Source organism: Sapajus apella, unplaced genomic scaffold, assembly GCF_009761245.1.
Source record: "Sapajus apella isolate SASKATOON/1434 unplaced genomic scaffold, GSC_monkey_1.0 scaffold4, whole genome shotgun sequence".
Taxonomy (NCBI): Eukaryota; Metazoa; Chordata; class Mammalia; order Primates; family Cebidae; genus Sapajus; species Sapajus apella.
Window position 1 is genome coordinate 43,924,568 of NW_022436944.1, and position 16,096 is coordinate 43,940,663.

The window sequence follows — 16,096 nt, forward strand, 5'->3', positions numbered from 1 at the left end:
GGCTTTGGGGTGAGTTTTGGTCATTCTAAAATGCTGTGAATGAATGAATATATCCAGTATTCTGGGTGTTCATTCACTTTATACAGAATAATGAAGGAACAGTAGAAAGCCTGATTTGTGATATTCTGGACAGCTCTTTAGATTGACAATACAAATTTTAGCTTGGTTTCTTTTTGCTTCATACAATATGCTATGGTGATTTTAAAAATAGGATAAAGCTTTAATAATAACAGCTAACTTTATTAAGTATGTCAATATGATTGTTATTCTCATTTTACAAATGAGGAAAGAGAAGCTTAAAATGCCTAAGTAGCTTGCCCAAGGTCACTAGGCTCTTAAGCGGAGAAGCTGGTGTTTAGGCCCTAGCCTTCAAAGCCTAACCATTACGCTCTACTGCCTCTTGTAGTGGCTTTATGAAGTATAGACCTTCCTTTGGGTTGCTGCATGTTGAATTTTACTCATATGCTGAGCTGTATTCAAATTTAAAAAGAGGCTTATTTTATAACTTAGCCACTGACATTTTTCATTGGAACTGCCGTCTGCCTCTACTTGTTCTCCAGTGTAGATTTAATTATTATGTTCTTTTGTTTAAAAACCTAAGGTCCCAACTTCCCTTAGAATTACATGCCCAAAATCTTTATGTAATATTCAGATCCCTTATAGCCTGATTCCAGCTTGTATTCCCATCTTATTTCCTCTCTTTGTACCTCACTGTTTCAATATGCCCCCTAGAATGTTCTCTCTCCCAACTTCTTTCCTTTTTATTTTTCAAAGCTCAGATAAAAATGACTCACTCCACATCAGCTTTCATCTGCGCCCCAGGGTACTTTAAATACATACCTCTTTAAAACATTTATCACATCCAGTTAGGTCATTTGTGTTTGTCACTCTGTCAGACTGAGTTTTTTTTAAATATTATTTTTATTTCTTGTACCTAACATCAGAAGATGCCTAAAAAGTATGAACGATTACTGAAACAAATTAAAATACAGCATTTAGTAGTAGTTGTATAAACGTTACCAGTTACTTCATTTAGATGTTACCGTCAGTCATAGAAATATATAGGTTAAAGCAATGAAATCATGAATACAGTATGTTTTAATCTTTTATTGTGTAAAAAGAATTTCTATATTGTATGTAAATGTAATATTCATCCATAACATTTAAAATGTAGATTTAATTTTGGGGAAGATAACAGTATACTTAGTGGTTAAAAAGTTGGATATTTAAATCTATGAGAAAATGGGATCATTACTTGGATATTTACCAGTACGAGTTGAAGCAGTTGCTGGTAAAGGCATTGGTGTTGATGCATATAGATAGAAGTTACTTTGCAATAAAACTTTAGAGTCGCCATCAGAAAAGAAGACTTGAAAAATTTTGACTCAAATTACAAGCTGAGCATTTTTGTTTGTCCGTGTGAACACAGCACTGAATTAGATGATCGGGTGATAGAAAAGAATGATAGATGCTCTCCACATAAATAAACATTACATAGCTATTGGACAAGACATTATGTAAAGGTTCATTAATGACTGACCTAAGATGTAAATTTGTTTATAATTTTTATCGTAATTCCATTTCATCTAAACCTTAGGTGATGGCAGTGTTTTCCTTAAATTTGTCTCACACACTCATGTGGTGATTTCCAGGCCTGTCCCTATCCCAGCACACCTCAGGACGAGGAAGAATGCCCATCAATAAGTAACAGGGGTTTACTTTCAGTGGACAGGGTGGATGGAAGGAGGGAGAGATCAGCAAATTTGGGGTGGAAAATAAAAGCTCTCCAGTGGTGCTGACAAGCTGAAGCTCGATGGTGGCAGTTGCAGGAGGAGCAGTTTCTTCCTGTTTTTTATTTTTTTCTTTGATTCTTGAAAATAAGTTATTATTTTTGATAAGGAATTTTTTTTTCCTTAAAGAGACAGGGTCTCGCTTTGTTGCCTAGGCTGAAATGCAATGGCATGATCATAGCTCACTGCGCCCTTGAACTCCTGGGGTCAAGTGATCCTCCCACCTCAGCCTCCTGAGTAGCTGGGAGAACAGGTGTTCTCCACCATGTCCAGCTTTTTTTTTTTCTTTTAATAGAGATGGGGGTCTCACTGTGTTGCCCAGGCCGGTCTGGAGCTCCTAAGCTCAAATGATCCTCCCGCCTCAGCCACCCAAAGTGCTGTGAGTACAGGTGTGAATCACCACACCCAGTCCCAGCTGTTTTCTAAATTTTTTGAGAGGTAGAGTCTTGCCGTATTGCCTGGGCTGATCTCAAACTCCTGGTCTCAAGCATTCCTTCTGCCCGGGCCTCCCAAAGCACTAGGTTTACCAGTAGCCTGAGTCCCCCATACCTGCTCAGGACTTCTCCGGGAGCACTCTCCTGGAAAAGTGCTGAAGTGGGAGAGTTTACAGGTTTAGGGAGCCCAAGGAAAAGATTGAGGTCAAGCTAATGAGAGCAGGAGAAAGAGGAACTGAGAAAGGAAAGGGGTCTAGAAGAGAGGTTAGAAACGGGAACTTCAGTTTTCCCCTCAGGCTTTGTTTGCTGCTTCTATAAATAAGGGATTTCTGAAAGAGAAGCAGGTAAAAGAAAAGGAGAAAGCCTTCAGCGAATTTGTGAGCTGATAGACATGGATTGCTTGCCTCTGTTTTGCCTGGGTTCTCGAGGAGTTTGCTGCTGTTTGAGAATTCCCATAGAGAAGCCCTGGCGTTGTCAGGATATGGCTATGCAACGTTTCCCTTCCCCCTCTTCCCTCCACTCCTTATTACCTAGCCAGCTACACCTGGAATTTTGGCTCTAGAATAATTTAAAAGATACTTTTGCCGAGAAAATATCTTTGGAAAAATCATGCATATATTATTTTTCCTTTATTATTTTAACTAATTCCTGGTTCTTCAGGAGCCTCTAATTCTTACATGCATGTGCTTGATCTCTGGGCCATGCTTGCTTCTAGTTAAGCAGCCTTTCAGGATGGTGTTTAATTTATTCTGAGCCCTTTATATGAAGTCTTCTAATATTCCCTGACAACACCATTGGGTGGATAGAGGGAGTCTCAGTCAGTATGTATTATAAGTAGATTTAGGGTTCTCAAAGGTCAACAGCCTTCAGCTCTTGCCCTACCCCCATCACACACACAAATAAAAATCACAAATAATAAAGGATTTTAAGAGTTATATCAGTGGGAGTGATTTTTTTTTGGGCCGGAGTGGGGGGCAAGCTGAAGTCATCTGTTGGATCTAAAAATGTATAGAAATCCTGAGGCTTATAAAACCAACAGCATCAAAGGAAGAGCAATGAGACTCAGTTTTGGAGTAGGGGCGGGTTTGGGATTTTGGTTGTGTAGACGCTCCTTATGAGAGAAGAGTGTGATGCTGGGAGCTGTGAAGAATCCAGCACTGCTTTTTGTCTCTCTCTGTTACCTTATTACTCTTCTTGATTTACCCAGAAGTGGAATCTGTACCTGCTTAAGAGTGGCCTTGTCAGTGCTCTCTGTGTATCACATGTGCAGTAGGGAATGGGTCTCACTGAAATATCAACAAGTCAGTATATCATAGAATTTAGATCACCCTCGGAGGTGGTGGTGATAGCTAACTTCTGTTGTGCTTTTTTTTTTTTTTTAATTTTTTTTTTTTTTTTTTAAAGACGGGATTTCACCATGTTGGTCAGGCTGGTCTTGAACTCCCGACCTCAGGTGATCCACCCGCCTTGGCCTCCAGAGTGCTTGGATTACAGGCGTGAGCCACCATGCCTGGCCTGTTGCGCTCTTAACTCTGGGTCAAGCTTTGTTCTAAGGACTTTGAACGTTACAAACTTAAACCATTCCTACTGATGGTCACTTATTCCTATTTTACAGATTATGAAATCAAGGTATAAGGTTATACGCAGCTTAGTAAGGGGAGGAGCCAGAAGAACCCACGCAGTCTGGCTTTAGGGCCGGAACTCAACCACTGTACGTTGGGGAGAATGTCATTCTGATACCACTTTTGTTATTAGCTAAGACTCTTGATGTTGCAGGTAACAACAGTCTAATTAACTCATTTAAATAAAAAGATAGTATTATAGGGATATTTGAATATGCATCTGATAACTCAAGAACTGAAAGGTTCTGGGTATCAGAAACAGCAGAAGCCAGGAATTCTTTCCAGCTCTCATCTCTGCTTCTCTCTGCAAGTGTGCTTTATTTTTTCTCACATTGCAGATTGCTGCTAGCCGCCCACAGCCAGCCTGAAGGAACATGACCACAGGCACCCAGAGAGAAACTTACTTTTGGCCAGTTGTAAAAGTCTTGGGTGAGGGACCAGTTAGTCTGGCTTGATTAAGTTCTGGATCAGTCAGCTATTTCGGTGATTAAAGTGAAAGGGTCCAAATGACACTAATATTGGTAGGCAAAATGAATCCTTTTTTTCCCCCATTCTACAGAGTATGAAATCAAACTATAAGGTTATATGCAGCTGTACAGCTTAGTAAGTGTAGGAGCTAGTTTAACAAAATGAAGTCTTTTTTTTTTTTTTTTTTGAGACACTGTCTCACTCTGTCACCCAGGCTGGAGTGCAGTGGTGTGATCATGGCTCACTGCAGCCTTGACATCCCACATCAGCCTCCTGAGTAGCTAGGACTACAGGCACGTGCTGCCACACCTGGCTAAGTTTTGTATTTCTTCTTACTATTATTGAGATGGAGTCTCATTCTGTTGCCCAGGCTGGAATGCAGTGACGTGATCTCAGCTCACTGCAACTTCTGCCTTCTAGGTTCAAGCGATTTTCCAGCCTCAGCCTCCCAAATAGCTGGAATTACAGGTGCCTGCCACTATGCCTGGATAGTTTTTGTATTTTTTGTAGAGACAGGGTTTCACCATGTTGGCCAAACTGGTCTCGAACATCTGAGCTCAGGTGAGTCACCCGCCTTGGCCCAACAAAAGTGCTGAGATTACAGGCGTGAGCCACCATGCCCAGCCAAATACTTTTTTCTAAAGGAAGGAAACTTAGTCATTTATTTAGCTTTAATAATTGATTTTTTGAGTTTGTTCAGTACTCTAAGCTCTGTGCTCACAGTGATCAAGTCCGCCACCTAGCACAGGGCCTACAAAACAGTAAGTGATCAAATGTTTGTTGTGAATGAATGAAGGAGCAAATGAATAATTTTCCTGAATGAGAAATGAAAACAGAATTCAGTTTCTGATCATTGTCCGGAGAATGGCTTGGATACAAATAGTTGATCTATGAGACCTGTAAAGAAAAATACAGAGGTGTGTGGGACCAGGCATGGTGGCTCATGCCTGTAATCCCAGCACTTTGGGAGGCCGAGGCAGGCAGATCACCTGAGCTCAGGAGTTTGAGAGCAGCCTGGCCACCATGGCAAAACCCCATCTCTACTAAAAGTACAAAAATTGGCCAAGTGTGGTGGGCGCCTGTAATCCCAGCTTCTCAGGAGGCTGAGGCAGGAGAATCGTCTGAACCCAGGAGGTAGAGGCTGCAGTAAGTCGAGAGAGAATAGCTTGAGCCCTGGAGGCAGAGGTTGCGGTGAGCCAAGATCCTGCCACTGCGCTCGAGCCTGGACAACAGAGCCAGACTTTGTCTCAAAAAAGAAAAATATAGGGATGTGGTGGCTCACGCCTGCAATCTCAGCACTTGGTGAGGCTGAGGCGGGTGGATTGCCTGAGCTCAGGAGGTCAAGACCAGCCTGAGGAACATGGTGAAACCCCATCTCTACAAAACAAGTTTTAAAAAATGAGCCAGGTGTGGTGGTGTGCCTACAATCCCAGGTACTTGGGAGGCTGAGGCAGGAAGATTGCTTGAGCCCACAAGATTGAGGCTGCAGTGAGCTGTGTTTGTGCCATTGTATTCCAGCCTGGAGGATAAAGTGAAAATCTCTCTCAACAAGAGGCAGAAAAAGAAACATATAAAGTATTCAAGTTAATTTTAACTCTATGACACCACACCTTTTAGTCAGCTTTTCAGTTTTGTCCCTTTCCTCCCATTTTTCCTCAGTCTTCATCTATTTGTCTCTTAGCACTTCCTTTTATTTTCCATAACTATAGTATAAAATGGAGATTTTTAAAATTTTGTGTTTGTTTTTATTTCTGAGACTGTCACTCTGTCACCCAGGCTGGAGTGCAGTGGCAGGATCTTGGCTAACTGCAACATCTGCTTCCTTCAAGCGATCCTCCTGCCTCAGCCTCCTAAGTGGTAGCTGTGATTACAGGCGTGCACTACCACACCTGGCTAATTTTTGTATTTTTAGTAGAGACAGGGTTTTAACCATGTTGGCCAGGCTGGTCTCGAACTGGCTGGCCTTAAACTGCTGATCCACCCGCCTTGGCCTCCCAAAGTGCTGGGTTTACAGGCGTGAGCCATCACGCCCATCCTATTTTGTATTTTTAAAATACGAGTTTTGTGTTGCTTGTCCCTAACCTTAAAAAACTGAGTGGTATATAGTGTGTGCCTTTCTTGACAGTGAACTATTTGATAGTCACGTATTTAAAAGTAAGAATTTAATAGACTCTCCCACTAGGGAAGCGTTTGTTTCCTAGGCACCTTTGGAAGCCGCTACTTTAATGAATTTAATTTGTTTCATTATTTTAGATAAATTGTTTTTTCCCATTTTTAGAATATTAATACAGAGTCAGCTTAGAAGATATAAATAAACACTGTTTCAGAAAGCTACCTGAGGGTCTGAAAGCCGTGTCATAGCAGTAAACAGAATTCAATGCAGATGAACAGGATGTTGGAAAGCAATGGCAATGTTAGCAAAGCTAGAGAGAAGATAATTTCTTGTATTTTACAGTAAATTTTGTTATCTATGTAAAGCAAATTATAGGCATGACTATGAAGAAATGAGGTTTATTTGAGATGCCAAAAGTGGCTGGACGTGGTGGCTTATGCCTGTAATCCCAGAGCTTTGGGGGGCCAAGGCAGGAGGATTTCTTGAGGCTAGGAGTTCAAGACAAACCTGGGCAACACAGCAAAACCGTATCTCTACAGGAAATTTACGAAATTAGCTGGGCATGGTGGTGTGTGCCTGTAGTCCTAGCTACTTGAGAGGCTGAGATGGGAGGATCACTTGAGCCTGACAAGTTGAGGCTGCAGTGAGCCGTGTTTGTACCATTGCATTCCAGCCCCGTCTCAAAAAAAAAAAAAAAAATAGAAAAGATGACAAAAGTTTTGTGTTGGAAAATTTCAGCAATGCAAAAAAGCCTTATTGTAAAAGATAAAACTTCAACAGGTTAACTCCTGGTCCATTATTTAAAACATTTTTTGAAGTGTCTTTGGACAAGGCCTTTTACAGCTCATTTGTAATAGTCATACAGTTTTCTTTGCTTGGTTTTGAGTCTCAGATCTTAACTGTGCCTCTTCATGGCGTTATCATCCTGGGCAGATCATTTAACCTCTAGCAGCTTTATTTTCTCATCCATAAATCAGAGCTAATCACCCCATCAAATTCTCCCTCAGAGGACAAATATTTGTCACCATTTAGGAGGATTTTTCCAAAGCATGTCTAATTGTTCTGCTTGCCCACTTAAAATCCCCCCATCTTTCTCACATACCTCTGTAGCATGTCTCATTACTCTGTAGCTTTTCTGTGTTTGCCTCTAACCTGCCCTCCTCCTGTGCTTTTTCCAGGTTCTGTTCCCTGAACAGCACTGCTAACTGCTCCTGGCAGCTTTTTATTTAAAAAATGAAAAAAGGCCAGGTGCCATGGTTCAAGCCTGTAATCTTAGCACTTTGGGGAGCTGAGCTGGGAGGATTGCTTGACCCCAGGAGTTTGAGGCTGCATTGAACTATGATTGCATCACTGCACTTCATCCTGGATGACAGAGCAAGACCCTGTCTCTAAAAATACAAAAGGGAAAAAAAAAAAAAGAAGCTTCTGCTCTCTAATAGTAGGAAAGCTCTTTGAGATTAGGAATTGGCCAATTTTTTTTCTTACAGTTTTGTTTTATAAATGTTTTAACTTAAAATATTAGTGTAATGAGAGAAATCACTTTGGAGGAAATTTAAAACTCAAATGAATTCATACTGAATTTTGTCTTAAGACTTATGGTATTCCCTGCAATGCATAAAAAGCAATGTGAGGAATCGTTGCTCCAATTGATAATGTTTAAAATAGAGAATAAGAGTGTAGAAAAAAATACGGGACTAGTAGTATAATATTTTAACATTTTTAGGTTTTATATATTGAGTTAATCTGATCACTTACTTGAAGCAATCTAGCATTAACTGTTAAATGTTGAATGAGGTAGTTCTCAACCTTGGCTGCTATCTCAGTTACATGTCGTGTTTAAAAAAGATGTAGGCCTGGTTGAGTAACTCATGCTTGTAACCCCAGCACTTTGGGTGGTTGAGGCAGAGGATTGCTTGAGCCCAGAAGTTTGAGAGCAGCCTGGGCAATATAGCAAGATACTGTCTCTACAAAAAAATTTAAAATTAGCTGGATGTGCTGGTGTGCACCTGTGGTCCTAGTTACTCAGGAAGCTGAGGTGGGAAGATCACTTGAGCCCAGGAGTTCTAGGCTAAGTGAGCTAAAATTGCACCAGTACACTCCAGCCTGAGCCACAGAACAAGACCTACCTCAAAACAAAAATCAAACCAAAACAAAAAACAGTCACTCCAGGGCTCTATCCCATTGGAATCAACTCTAGGGGAAGTTCTAACATCTGCATTAAAACAAAACTCAAGCCAGGGGTAAGAACCAAGGAAGTAATGCATATTTTACATACAGTGTGAAATAATTTCTAGGTTTTTATGACATAGAATCATTATTCAAAATAAAAGTGAATCAATTTTAGAAACTCCCTCCTCCCCCTTTTTTTAGACATTAGAAGGTAAGCTTCAGGGTTTATCTGTATTAATTTGTAGATTATTGTTTGAAAAACTCTGGTGAATGAAGATTACATTAAATTTCTTTGGATAATCTACGTAAATAACGTCAAAATAAAAGGTTTATTTCAACATGTAATATAGCTTTATATTTAAAGGCATTAGGAAAGGGGGAGGCAGGGAGGGAAGGTTAGCATCTGTTTCCTGTGAATTTTAAGCTATTTCTAATAACGTCTTTTCAACTGCTGTTTTTATGATCTAGTTTATGGCACAGATATATATTTCAGAAAATGTTTTTTGAGCTTTTGCTGTTGATGTAAAGATTACTATTTTTCTGTTAAATAGGACATTTGGAACAAGAACTGTTTAGGATATAGATGAAATACATTGAAACAGCAAGAAGTTAAAGCATTTTAAAAAGCCTTGTGAATAAATCTTTAGAACAGAGTTTTTATAACTGAAGTAAATAGGAATATCTAAAATGAACATCCAGCTAGTAAAATTAGCCATCCATTCATGAATTTGGGAAATAACTGATTTAGAGTGCTATATAAAATAAGAGTTTCTCTTTTCACTTAGTACTCACAAGTTTTCACCTATAATGCATTTATTCATTACACATCAGATGTCTTCCACATGCCATGTGCTGTACTGGGGAAGACATATAAACAGGAGAGACTACGTCCAGGCTCTGTTGGAGCTTTTAGTCTAGGGGAGTAAAGGAATTCAAGTAAGCAATAGAAGAACTGTGCATGTTCCTCTGAAAACTGCAAGGTATTTCAGTGAGCAGCTCTCTTGTTCTTTTTCCAAAAGAGTGACATTGGCTTTTCTTGGAAATTGTAGCGCTGAAAGGGAACTTAGATCTAGTTCAGTTCCTCATTTTACAAATGAACACAGTCAGATCTAGGGAAGTGAGGTGACTTTCCTAAAATGGCTCAGCTGAGGACTGACTGGTATGGTTGGGATAGAACGTCTGTCTGATTCTTAGCCATGTACACTCTCTACCCTGTCCCTAGGGGCACGTGGAAGTAAATGACATATGACAGAATCATGCCCAGGAATCTATTCATTCAGCAGACTTTGATCTGTTTTATGCCCTGTGTGCTAGATGGTGGGATCACTCATGAAGAAGAAGATAAAGCTCTTGTTAAATAGTTTATGGTCTATCATGAAAAGATGAGCAATTTGGGAAATCTATGGAATTGTTACTAGTTACTTGTTTGGCATATTGATAAAGATGGCAGGTTTTGGAACCAGACTGAGTTAAAATCCTTAGGTCTCACCTAATAGCTATGTAATTTGAGAGGAACATAAATCTCTACTGTTTCTTTATCTGTAAGGTGGGAATACTAATGCCTGCCTCATAGAGTTTTTAGGATTTAAAAATGTATGTAAAGCACTTGGAACAGTGCCCGGCTCACGGTAAGCACTGATACTAACAAAAAAGTTATAGGATTATTTTCCCCTCAGTTACACAGATGAGGAAGTTGAAACATAAAGAAGCTAAGTAACTTGCCTGTGATCATACAGCTAGAAAGTTTGGGAGCCAAAATTAAAACACAGGAGTCTGAGTGCTCTGTGTAGATTTAGGAGCTGAGCCAGGGAGTGTGTTCCAAACCCACCACTAATACTTGAGAAGCTCTCAAAATTGTAAGCATCCCCAGGATACTGGTGTCTCAAAAAGATAGTAACGTGTTAACTGTGAGCTATTTAGTGATACATTTGCTTTCTTCTGCAGGGAGGAGGGACGGAATTTTGGGACTGTTGCCTGCACCATCCCAGTCCAACTTGCTGTGTGTTTTTATTTTTAGCCATTGGCTGATTCCAATTTGAAGTTCAGAGGATTTGTGATATATTATGTGATATGTTTTAAAAATTACTAGCTTCTGGTTGCATTTCAGAAAGCATTGGAGATAGTTTTTCTTTGCTTGCTTGCTTGCTTTTGGTGTTTTGTTTTTTAGAGGACTGGCCTATATCTGGTTTGAATAAGAAAGATTTGTTTGAGAAGCAGCAATTTTACCACCTTCAATCTTTTGAGTAACTTTTGGCATGTGGGAAATTAAATACTACAAACTTTGAATAGAAGGTAGACAGGTAATATGGAGAATTGAGAATTAGAAATCTTTATCATGCTGTTGGGAATTTCCCTTTCTACTTGTCCACTAATCTGTGTTGCTTATTAAAACAAGTTGATGCTTTTAAGGCTCTGCAAAGCAGTTCTTTTCATTGGTTAGTATCTAATATGTGAAAGCTGGTATCGTACTTAAAAATATGTATAATAGGGTTTCTTTATTTTTATTATTTATTTTATTTTATTTTTTGAGTCAATGTCTTGCTCTGTTGCCCAGGCTGGAGTGCAGTGGCACAATTACAGCTCAACCTCCTGGACACAAGTAATCTTCCTACCTCAGTCTCCTAAGCGGCTGGGCCTGTAGATGTGAGCCACCACACCTGGTTAAATTTTGAACTTTTTGTAGAAGGTGTTTCACTGTGTGGCCTAGGCTAGTCTTGAACTCCTGGGCTCAAGTGGTCCTCCCTCCTTAGCCTTCCAAAGTGCTGGGATTACAGGCATGAAGCACCACGCCTGGGGACTAGCAGTTTCTTTTAAGCAGCATATAATTGGGACTTGCTTGTTTTTCGGTGTGACAGTCTTTGCTTTTGAATTGGAATGGTTAGACCATTTATGTTTAATGTTGTTGATATGATGGATTTATTTATTTTTGTTTTTGAGATGGAGTCTCACCCTGTTACCCAGGCCGGAGTGCAGTGGCGCTATCTGAAATCACTGCAGCCTCTGTCCCCTGGGTTCAGGCAATTCTCCTGCCTCAGCCTCTAAGTAGCTGGGATTACAGGCACACTCCAGCACTCACAGCTAAATTTTGTATTTTCAGTAGAGACGGAGTTTCGCTATGTTGGCTAGGCTGGTCTCAAACTCCTGAACCCAAGCAGTCTGCCCCCCTCAGCCTCCTGAAGTGCTGGGATTACAGGTGTGAGCTGCTGTACCTGGGCTGATATGATTGGATTTAAATTAATTTTCAATTTGTTCTGTCTGTTCTTTGTGTCATTTCCTTTTTTCATTGCTTGCTTTTGGGTTAAGGTTTTTTTCAAATGATCCTGTGTTAATTTCTCTATTGGATTACTAGCTATAACTTTTTTTTTTTAGTGGTTGCTTTAGATTGCATCTGTATGGAATACGTCTTTAGCTTATCACAGACTACCTTGAAGTGATAATTTCACCCCTTCACCTGTAGTGATAACTCAACAGTCCCTTTCATTTCCTCTTCCCAGCGTTAGTACTGTTATCATACATTTTATTCTCCATTTTATAAACCCCAAAATATATTGTTACTATTTTGCTTTAAACATTGCCTTTTAAAGAGAATTGGAGGTTTTTTTTTTTTTTTTTTGGAGACGGAGTTTCACTCATGTTACCCAGGCTAGAGTGCAATGGCGCGATCTCGGCTCACCGCAACCTCCGCCTCCTGGGTTCAGGCAATTCTCCTGCCTCAGCCTCCTGAGTAGCTGGGATTACAGGCACGCGCCACCATGCCCAGCTAATTTTTTGTATTTTTAGTAGAGACGGGGTTTCACCATGTTGACCAGGATGGTCTCTATCTCTTGACCTCGTGATCCACCCGCCTCGGCCTCCCAAAGTGCTGGGATTACAGTCTTGAGCCACCGCGCCCGGCCCTTTTAAAGAGATTTTAAAAATAATTTAAAATCTTATATTTCCCACAAATTTATTACCATTTCTCGTGTTTTTCTTTTTTCTTTGTATAGTTTCAGATATTCACTCATTGTCATCTCTTTCTGCCTGAGAGAATTCCTTAAACATTTCTTGTAGTCCAGTCTGCTGGTGACAAATTCTTTGTTTCGTATGTCTGAAAAAAAATCTTTGTCTTTTTTTTTTTTTTTTTTTCTGGAAATGTTCTTGTTGGATATAGGATTTTAGGCTGACAGTTTTGTTTGTTTTTTACTTAAAGATGCTATGGAACTGTCTTCTGACTGCATTGCTTCCAGTGAAACTGTAATCATCTTTACTTTGCTCCTCCATATAATGTGTCATCTTTTTGTCTGGCTACTTTTAAGAATTACTCTTTATCACTGGTTTTACACAGTTGGATTATGATATACCTTTTGATGTAGTTTTTTATTTTTCCCATTTCTTGTGCTTGATGTTCACCTTCTTGGATCTATGAGTTTATAGTTTCATCCTATTTGGAAAGAAAGTTTCTTTTCTCTGTTTCATTTTGAGTAATTTCTATTACTGATTTCAAGTTTATTATTTTTCCTTTGTATGGTCTAATATGCTATTAATTTCAGTGTATGCTTAATCTCAGATGTTGTATTTTTTCATATCTAGAAGTTTGATGTGGATCTGTTTATAATTTCCACAAGCTCACTTACCATGGTCAGGTATTTATCATTTTTTTTTTTTTTTTTTGAGACCGAGTTTCACTCATGTTACCCAGGCTGGAGTGCAATGGCGCGATCTCGGCTCACCGCAACCTCCGCCTCCTGGGTTCAGGCAATTCTCCTGCCTCAGCCTCCTGAGTAGCTGGGATTACAGGCACGCGCCACCATGCCCAGCTAATGTTTTTGTATTTTTAGTAGAGATGGGGTTTCACCATGTTGACCAGGATGGTCTCGATCTCTTGACCTCATGATCCACCCGCCTCGGCCTCCCAAAATGCTGGGATTACAGGCTTGAGCCACCGCGCCCGGCCTATTTATCATTTTTAATTTGTGGATATGATTACAAGAACTGTTTACTGTCATTTTGTCCACTAATTTCATTATCTGAGTCATTTCTGGATCAGTTTCTACTGATTGGTTTTTCACCTTATATTTTCAAGCTCCTATACATGCCTGATAATTTTTTGTTGGATATCAGACATTGTCAATTTTGCCTTTTTGGGTGCTAGATATTTTTGTATTCTTTAAAATATTCTTGAGCTTCATCCTAAGGTACAGTTAAGTTGGAACTTAGTCTTGGTAGTAGTCTGATCCTTTTGAGACCTACTTTTAAGGCCTCCTTTTGAAGCCTGCTTTTGAGAGTGACCAGAACAACTATTAAGGCTAACTTTTACCATCCACTGAGGCATTACCATTCAGAGTATTCTACTGAATGCCCCATAAGTTACCAGGGTTTTTTTTCTTTCTGACTAGTGGCAGTGCAACCCATTTTCAGCCCTATGTGAGCTCTGGGGAATGTTCTCTCTGTTCCTCTGGGTGATTCTTTCCCTGGCATTGCGTAGTATCCTCTCAGGCATGCGCTAATTTGTACTTAGGTAAATAGTTGATGGGGACCCTCTGCAGGTGTCCGTGCAGTTCCCTCTCTGTGCAGCTCTGGCACTTGTGAACTCTAACCACTTAGGTTATCCCTTCCTGCACCACAGACAGTTGTAGGTCTCACTGTGTTTACTTTTCCTTTCTCAGAGATCACTGCGTTGCACTACCTGATGTCCAGTGTATGGAAACTGTTGTTTTATATATTTTGTCAGTTTTTTTGTTAAGTGGTAGGGCAAATTTAATGCCTGTTATTCTGTCTTTATGGCCCATGATATTTTTTTATAAATAAAGATTAGTCTTTAGAAAACAGTACTTTCACGCTGTTTCAGTTTTTATATATTTATAATGATACTGTTTAGTTTTAGAGATGTGGGTGAACTATTTGAAAAGATATAAAGAGTTATTGGCTTCTTTCCATAATGAGTGAGGAAAAAAATTAAACTCGTCTTAAATGGCTTACATTTCAATTTTATCTGCTATAAATGGGTAAGAGTTAGATTTTATTTAAAATTCATCTTGGCATTTAGAGACTGATACTGATTCTGGCCATATCAGCTGAACTGTGTTATTAGAATTTTTAATTGTTTTAGATTTTTTTTTTTTTTTTAAAGAATAGATGATTGATTTTTTTTTCTCATTCACTTAGGATTAGATATGCTTTGAGCGCATATTAATTCTAATATGATTACAGGTCAAGCCACACCACAAGAATATTTATACGTGTTGATTAGAGTCGGATTTATAATGGCCACATTGTTAGAGATTGCATTTCTACTTTCCATGAATTCTGTTGGATTTGCAGATAAAATGTTTTCAGTCTAGAGAAAATATAAATGTCAGACATTCATCTCTCATACTTTTTCATGTATCAGTGCCATTCACAGTTCTAGGATTCTGGAGCCACGTTTGTAGCCATCATTAACCAAAACAAAAACAATCCCACGTGACTACTACCTTTCAATTCAGCATTGTATTGTATTGTTCTGACACAGAGCTTTGAAATCCTGTAGGTTGGTAACTGAAAGAGTCACATGCAGCTGAGAGTCACAGTTTTTGTATGACTGTCCTCGATCTTTTTGTTTTGTGGACGTATGTTTGAGATGGTTTACAGTTCTATTAGGAGAGAGATGGAGGTACTCTAGGTGGGTGTTGAGTGGCTAACTGCTGTTAGAGGGCAAAATAGGATAACCTTTTACAAAAAACCTGAGGTACATGATTTAGTACTTTGATTATTCTAGTGATTGTTACAGTGGATCAGAAAATGCATTTACCTTAAAACATTTATTGTAACTAGGTGAAAGTAAATGAGGTGTAACTTTTGGTTTGACTCCAATAGGTAGTGGAATTGCAGTTGTTAGGATCAGGTAAGAAGGAAGATTGAACTATTTCATGGTCCACTAAGTGAGGGGCTTTTTTGGGGGTGTTTTTTTTTCTTCTTTTTTCCTTTTCTCGGAAGACAGGGTCTCAATTTGTCGCATAGGCTGGGATGCAGTGGTGCAGTCACAACTCACTGCAGCCTCAACCTCATAGGCTCCGTCAGTCTCCCACCCCTCCTCCTGAGTAGCTGGGACAACAGACATATGTCACCATGCCCAGCTAATTTTTGTATTTTTTGTGGAGATGGAGTCACGCCATGTGGCCCAGCCTGTTGTTATTCTTGTTTCTTTTTGTATTTTGAGACGAAGTCTCGCTTTGTCACCCAGGCTGGAGTACCGTGGCACGATCTTGGCTCACTGCAACCCCCACCTCCCCAGTTCAAGCAATTGTCCTGCCTCAGTCTCCAGAGTAGCTGGGATTACAGGCGCGTGCCACCACGCCCAGCTAATTTTTTGTATTTTTAGTAGAGACAGGGTTTCACCATGTTGGTCAGGCTGGTCTCGAAATCCTGACTTCATGATCCACCTGCCTCGACCTCCCAAAGTTCTGGAATTACAAGTGTGAGCCACTGCACCCGGCCTGTTCTTTCTTCTTTGAAGAATATACCTTTTTATTTTATTATCAT

General features: G+C 39.7%; 1 protein-coding gene and 1 long non-coding RNA gene across 2 annotated transcripts in view; both read left to right on the forward strand.

The window, feature by feature from the left end:
* UBE2E1 (ubiquitin conjugating enzyme E2 E1) overlaps window positions 1-16,096 on the forward strand; it is an 82,369-nt gene that overhangs the window by 20,936 nt on the left and 45,337 nt on the right. The window lies entirely within an intron of this gene.
* LOC116542702 lies at window positions 2,108-2,749 on the forward strand. The gene is made up of 2 exons (XR_004265330.1): window positions 2,108-2,400; window positions 2,448-2,749. It is a non-coding gene; the product is annotated as an uncharacterized LOC116542702 (long non-coding RNA).